Source organism: Cyprinus carpio, chromosome A11 (genome assembly GCF_018340385.1).
Source record: "Cyprinus carpio isolate SPL01 chromosome A11, ASM1834038v1, whole genome shotgun sequence".
Classification (NCBI taxonomy): domain Eukaryota; kingdom Metazoa; phylum Chordata; class Actinopteri; order Cypriniformes; family Cyprinidae; genus Cyprinus; species Cyprinus carpio.
The window spans coordinates 11,870,923-11,879,088 of NC_056582.1; the positions used below are offsets into that span (position 1 = coordinate 11,870,923).

Below are 8,166 nucleotides of genomic sequence, written 5' to 3' on the forward strand. Positions count from 1 at the left end.
GAAGATGAGGCTTAATTGGTGTCTTGGACACCCATCCTGTTATTATGCAGTAACATTAAGCATTTTTTATGATGAAAACACCCACATATTGGCACATTGCAGTTGAGTGTGTGTTCATATGTATATGTATGTACACATTCATACTGTATGTGTGGGACAGGACTTCACGTGTACATGAATTCATGCGTGTGTGATGTGAGCATGTGTTTTAATTGTGTATGCCTGCACAATTATATGCCATCAATTTACAAAATTATAAAAGTCAATTTCACAAGTGCATTTGTGTTTACTTGTTCACTTTGCTTATAGAAATCCTCATGGAAGGGTGTAGGTGTTTGTAGCTATTTGAGTACTGAATTTAGCCCAGCTGGAGTCAGGAACGGGGACACCAGGGCCACAGCCTGTCCAGATGGTCCTCCACCCAACCACGCAACTGACTGGCCAATTCTTCCCCCATAAGGCTCTGAACTCACCTTTAGTTCAGAACTCTTTAGTACAGAACATACTGGGTATTTAAAGATGCATCGACAACACTTTATTTTAAGGATTAATTCTCACTATTAACTAGTTGCTTATTACCATGCATATTACTGCATTTTGACTCTTTATTAGTACTTATAAATCACATATTAATACCTTATTCTGCAAGAATATATTTTAGATCACTTAATTCTACACCATACCTAAACTTACCAACTACCTTACTAACTATTAATAAGCAGCAAATTAGCAGTTTGTTAATAGTGAATATGTGCTGTGCTGTTTGAGTTTTGCAACAAGATTTTTAAACATTCAGGCTGTCAGCTAATAGTTTCATAATTAGGCTGGGCATTGAATGATGAAAATACAAAAATAGCTAATTAAAGAAATGATGAGGTCTGTCCTATTCTTAGCAAGGATGATTTTTTCTGGCTTGGAGAGTTCAGTGTTAGCTAAAATGAATAGATCACCCAAAAATTAAAACTTACTCACCCTCAGGCCAGCATAGAAGTAGTTGAGTTTTTTTCTTCTTCGGAACAGATTTTGAGAAATTTAGTATTACATCATATGCTCACCAGTAGATCCATTGAATGGGTGCCGTCTGAATGAGAGTCCAAACTACTGATAAAAACATCATAATAATCCACATGACTCAAGCCCATCAGCATCTTGTAAAGGGAAAAGCTGTGTGTTTGTAAGAAACAAATCCGTCATTAAGATGTTTTTAACTTCAAACCATAAAAAGAATGAAGTTAATAAAAAAAGTTCTCTATCCATAATATTGCTTTCTCCAATGAAAAAGTTGTCTTGTTTGAATCAGGAGAGAAATATACACAGATCAAGCACCATTTATAAGCAAAAACTGTTCAAAACAGTTCTGAAAAAATATGTTGGTGGACTTTGGTGTGAGAGGACAAGAGGGGCTAGGTTTTTTTTGCACTGGAAGAAGCCATATTATGGATTAGGGCCTTGTACTGTATTTTGGCCAGAAGCAACGGTTTAAAGTTGCAGTACCATAATTTCTTTCATAAAAAACACAGTTTTTCATTTAACAAGATGTTAATTGGACTGGATTCATGTGGATTGCTTGTGGGTTGTGATGTTTTTATCAGTTGTTTGGACTCTCATTCTGACGGCACCCATTCACTGCAGAGGATCCATTGATGAGCAAGTGATGTAATGCTAAATTTCTCCAAATCCATTCTGATGAAGAAGCAAACTCATCTACATCTTGGATGGCAAGAGAGTGAGTATACATTTTCAGCATATTTTCAATTTTGGGAGAACTATTCCTTTTAACGTTGCTAGATTTATGTGTAGTAACATACTTATGCACAAATTTATATGCAAATATCTGTGTATAAATGTATAAGCATGCATATTTTGTAATTTTACAAATTACAAAGTTAGTTTTAGTGACATGAGTGGATATTAATCTTGTTTTATTAAACATAAAACTGTATCAGGCTCAGAAGTTCATCTTCTTTGGTCTCTAATCTAATAACAGTCCTGGGCTTTCAAATGGACAGAGCTGTGCATGTATTGGATGGAAGCTTGCAGAAAGCCATGTGCAGGCATTAAATATTGAATACAGTTTGATTGAGGTTTATTTGGCATGGTTGGTATGATTAAAATTATGAGATATTCTGGCACTATTTATTGTAATGGTGAAGGTCAGATACGGGTTGATCTTGTGACAGGGAGGAAGAGGGATTGGAATGTCAGTGTAACTGCATTAAAATGTTTTTGTCTTACAGTTGGATAATCCTGATGAACAGGCTGCTCAGATCAGAAGAGAGCTGGATGGACGACTCCAAATGGCTGATCAGTTCACAAAAGTAAATAATCCAATCTTAAACAATTACACATGAAGCATACTGTAATTTTCAGGTTTATAGAGGAGCCTATTCTAAGACCCAAATGTCCCAAATGTCCTGTTTTATCCCTCTTGGCCACAGTTGTTATTCTCTCTTTAACTCCTTGAATAGGCTGGCAGGTTCCCCAAGTTTGTGTCCAGGGACATGGAGGCCATGTATATTGAGGAGCTGAAGTCATCAGTGAACCTGCTGATGGCCAATCTGGAAAGCATGCCAGTGTCTAAAGGAGGAGAGTTTAAACTGCAGAAACTCAAGAGAGGCCATAACACCTCCATCATCGACATGGGCCAGGAGGACGAGAATCAGCTCTCCAAGTCTGACGTAGTTTTGTCTTTCACACTGGAGGTACTTCTTCTTGCTTAATGTTTCTTAATTGGATCAAATTATGTTATGGTTATAAAACCTTTTGTCACTCGAAATAACCATTTGGATTGGATTCATTTTCTGAACATCTCTGAGGGGCACTGTGAGTGATTTCTGGTATCAAACCCTCCTTGTTGATTACATTTTTTCTTTGTCTTCATTTAAATTTAGGTATAGTTCAGGTGAATCAAAAAGAACTAAATAAAAGAGAAGAAAAAATAATATACATGCAGATACTCAGATATTCCAATTGAGATATTGTAAGATTTCTCAAAGGACCACTGAGAAAAACAAATTTAAGTAATTATGTAATTTTCTCAGTTTTTATTTTTTTTCGTGTTTGAAAAGCACAGACGTTTTATTCATACATGAGTAAAAACACAAAGTACACCTGTGAAACACAAAATTCCCCAACTGAACAGGGTTTAAAAGTAAAACGCAGCCTGCATGAAAGATCAGTGTTCAATATTTGAGCTCTTGTTACCCACTAGTACACAAAAATTCACAAATTAAATAAATATTTTCCTTTTCAGCACCATATTGTTGTAGCTTGTGATTTTATAGAAACTGATCTGATCATCAGTACACAACAATGTCCAGATGAAATAATTGAATCTGTGATGGTCTTGACATTCATCTCTGGCTTGACATATGATTTCTGTGTTTCCTTTTATTAGGTTAAAATTTGCACAGCCATTGCTTTGAATATCTCATTACAGCATCTTGCATATCAACGTCAAATATTACAGGCCATGTTGGTGCATTAGCAATATATTGGGCTTTGATTTGCAGAAAGGGACAAATTGAAAATGTCACCTTCTGTTCATCATGCAGGTTTAAAAGAGGACAGGATAATTCTGAATTTATGAGCAGTAGATAAGTCTGTGTGTGTGTGTGTGTGTGTGTGTGTGTGTGTGTGTGTGTGTGTGTGTGTGTGTGTGTGTGTGTGTGTGTGTGTGTGTGTGTGTGTGTGTGTGTGTGTGTGTGTGTGTGTGTGTGTGTGTGTGTGTGTGTGTGTGTGAGTGTGCGCGCGTAGACAAGTCTTACTTAGCACAAACCAGACAGAAAATCCTGAGTGGCACTGACAGCCTGCTATAAAGCTAGCTTTAATCAAGTGAGAGGATCTGAGAGGAGATATTCCCTGAAGAAGGGGGCAGTAAAACCATGTGATGTATGTTGTGTGATAACAACACGTTCCCCTCTTTCAACACAAACAACTTTTCACTGATGCCTAGGTGATGACACCTTTATCTGACACATCTCACAACAGTTTGAATCTTGATTTTTACCCTGATCCTAGTTTTATGTATTCAGTTTCAAAATGATTCAAAGTGATGAGTTGCTTTGTCTTTACCATTTTGATTAATTTATGCAGATTTGCAGACTATTTACAAGCATTATAGTCAAACATTATATTTTTGGCAGAGTAATGAGCCAATCATATTGTGACTCTGCAGGTGACTTTATTTTTTTTTTTACCTCACACAATTTAGGATCTCTATAAACAAAATGTTAATAATATTTTGTACAATATTTAAAATATTTTGTAATGTTGGTTTGTTTTATTTTTGTACTTTCAGTTTATTTTTAGAAAAGGCATTGTTTAAATTACCTTCTTGGAGAAATTAGCCTTTGCCTCCTTTACTTTCTTGATAGAATCTTACAAAATACCAAATTGATTTTGGTGTTACGGACTATGTGGTTGGATAACGATTCACAACTTTTTAGGAGTCGTCTCTATAGTTGTCTTCTTTTTTTCCCCACAGGTAGTGATTATGGAGGTACAGGGTCTAAAGTCTTTAGCACCAAACCGGATTGTTTACTGCACCATGGAGGTGGAAGGCGGACAGAAACTTCAGACCGATCAGGCAGAGGCCTCCAAACCAACGTAGGTTTTGCTGAAATTTCTGGTCAAGCATTATGTTAATTCCCTACATCAACATTATATTAAATACAGCTTCACTTCCTAGCAAAAGCACTGAAAAAGTTATAAACAATATAATTTTTTAGAGTCTCGAAGCCTTGAAAGCTGCTGTCTGGTGTTAAATCAGTCAATGCACACTAACGTTCACTAACCTGTTTAAGTTTGATTGCTTGTCTTCATGCATACACTGATCTGAACTGTTTATATAGTTCCAAGCTGGAGGAACTTAATCTTAAATCCTATCAAATGCTGTTTGCTGAAGCTGTGTGTGTGTGTGTGTGTGTGTGTGTGTGTGTGTGTGTGTGTGTGTGTGTGTGTGTGTGTGTGTGTGTGTGTTATTTAGCTCATTACATGATCAGTTGATCTTATCATTGTGTAGACAGTAGGCCCATTCTGTTTGTGGAGAGATGTAATGCTTAATGATGAAGTAACAATTGTGGGCTTGTAATCAACACTTACGAAAACCGTACGCTGATCACATTACTCAACTTGACTTATCACATTTGTTTGTGTGTGAGGAGACTGATTCAAGGGTAAGAGAGAGAGGAAACACCGAACACATAAGCAGAAAATCAAATTCTCACACTTTTCACTGAACATGCTTCACCCACTCATTTGGTCAGCTTACACTCAGACTGATTTTTGTCACATTTCTGGAATTGTAAATGATTTCTTTTGTTGTGGAACAACGTCTCTTGTTAATGAAAGTTCCCTTTAAATTATCATCTTACTGCAAAATTACCCTGAGTTCACTCTGAAACATAAGCAGTCAGCAGTTAATAATATAAAACTTTATATCTCACAGTGTGACTTTATGTATTTCGGTTGCAACTTTGTTTCTTTTATCTGAGCTTATATCTTGCAATGTTACATTTTATATCTCACAACATGACTTTATATCTCACAATTGTCTTTCTCATAATTGACGGTTGTCTTACAGTTTGACTTTATATCTCACAATATGACTTTATATTTTGTAATTTGACTATATCTCACAATTGCAACTTTTTTATATAACTGACTGTTATCTCACAATGTGACAATTTCGCAGTCTCGAAATATGTTTTTATCACTTTAAAATAAAACTGTAATTTAATAACATGTATATCTTGTAATGTGACTATGGCAATTGCAACTTTTTTTCTGACTTGTATCTCACAATGTGGCTTTTTATCAGTATGACTTTTATCTTAAAGTGTGACTTTATTTCTTGTAATCTGAATATATCTCATAATTGAGATTTTCTCATAACTGACTTTATATTTCACATTACAGTTTACAAAATACAGTCAGTATAGTAAATATCATTTAGGTGCAACTGTTTTTCATAACTGACTTTATCTCACATTGCAATATCTTGTAATGTGACTTTATATCCCAGAGTTGCAATTTTCGCATAGCTGACTTTATTTCTTAATGTGACTCTCTTGCAATCCTGACTTTTTCAACTTTACATTGTATCTCACAATGTGACTTTACAGTTTAAAACAATTTACAATTCACAAATGTTAACATCTCACAATTGCGACTCTATCAACTATAACTAACAATATGTCTCTCAAAAATCAATTGCCTTATGACTATATATTTTAAAAACTGAAAGTACAACATATTATATTGAATAACATTACAATCTTCAAAAAATGTCTCTCTTGCAATAACTGAATTTACAGTATCTCAGTGTGACTGACATTACAATGTGCAACAGTTTACATTATATAGCCTGACATACAAGACTGTTGATGAGCCTTGGCTATTGCCCACAATTTCACTGAGGTCACATCATACAGTCTGACAAGCAACGAGATCAACAAGCTCTCACATTCACACACACATTTGGCACACTTTTCTCCAAAGCTTGCTGTAATGCTAAAAGCCTGCTGGGTCTCAGGGGTACAGCCATGTGAGGATAGATGAGAGGGCGTTTGGAAGATTGAAAGAATGATGGGAAACTCTTGCGAGATATGCATTCTGTGCTGTCTGATCAGACACCCTAAGACCATAGGGATTGATCCCAAAACATCTCATTAATTAAAGCACATATGTGCCGTTGTGAGGATTTGAGTGAGAACAACATGGAAGTAGGTAAAAAAAAAAAAAAAAAAAAAAAAAAAAAAAAAGTGGGAAAAATAGCTGCTGTTTGAAAGCCTCCAAGTCTGTAAGAGGGCTACAAAGACCTGTCTTGAAGTGGCTTTTGCTTTCATAACTGCACTTTTATGAAATATGAAAGGGGAGTGGTTAAGATGAATGAAAATGCAATTTTTCAAGTCATATGTGCATTTGAATCTGATCAAGCCTACCAGATTGGTCCTGTGTTTAGATTTGAGTGCTCAGTTTGTAGGATGTTCTTTTCAGGCAATGGATTTTAGTGATTGATTGCTGCCGTAACCCCCTGTTCAAACAGACTTACGTAAAAAAAAAAAATAAGAAAATTAAAGGGTTGTTGTCAGTAGGTCTTGTATCAACCTGCATTTGTTATAGGGAGGCAGAACATTTGACTTTAGATGCCCTTAACTGGTGGGTCATGACCCAAAAATGAGTGGGAGTTTAGTTCTAAAAGTGTTATTGACAGTAGGGAAAACAAAAGCCAGTATTAAATGCTGCTAACCATATAATTTTGCATTGTTAAGAAAAATAACTTTGCTTAACAAGGAAAAAGAGAAAACACTACCAATATCTGTCCGATTAAATTCACACTGCCAATTTATCTGTCACTTGGCAGCCATATTATGCATATGGGAGCGTGGACAGGTGTGGCAGATATTATCAAACACTATAAAAAAAAAACAATGCAAGGTGATAGAAATTATGACCTAGACTTTATTAAATGTGAGTTCACTTGTAATAAGGATGAAAATGGTTTGTGATGTTTAACTGGTTAATGATTGTTAATCATTTTGCATATTGTTGGGCCTAGATTACAGTAGAGTAAAGTGAAATGAAGATTACTTTATTTGAAAAGATTTCCAAAAGATACAAAGCCAAAAGGAGTGGTCAAAAATCATAACTGACACACTGCATCTTCTGACATTTGTAGCTTTCACTCTATTACCCACCTCTTGTGGCATATCTATCATGTGTATTACTCACTCAGTGTCTACTTTCATAATCAACAAATGAACGTTAAATAAATATTAAATTGTAATATTTAAATATACATGTTACATAAAATATGTTTTCTTTAATGGCTACCATAATGAATAAAACCTTAAAGCAAAAACCTTAAACCTTGTTTTACATCACAGCTGAAGTCTGACAGATGGAGTCAAATGTTATTTCTTTATTAATAATTTTCCGTTTAAGTACATGATCATTCATATATGTTTCAAACACATACCTTTTGTGATTTGTAAAGAAGGCAGTGGTCTTATATGTTTCTGCTCTGTTGTGTCACTGTAGTGTCGCTCCAGGCGCAGTGGATTATGTAACTCAGATAGCTTTGCTGAGAAGTGTTTTACAGTGTGTGTGTGTGTGTGTGTGTGTGTGCACTTTGTTACAGTGTGTTATATAGAGCAGTAATAT

At 35.4% G+C, this 8,166-nt stretch overlaps 1 pseudogene; it reads left to right on the forward strand.

The window, feature by feature from the left end:
* The window catches only part of LOC109065736, a 104,119-nt pseudogene that overhangs the window by 32,842 nt on the left and 63,111 nt on the right, over positions 1-8,166 (forward strand).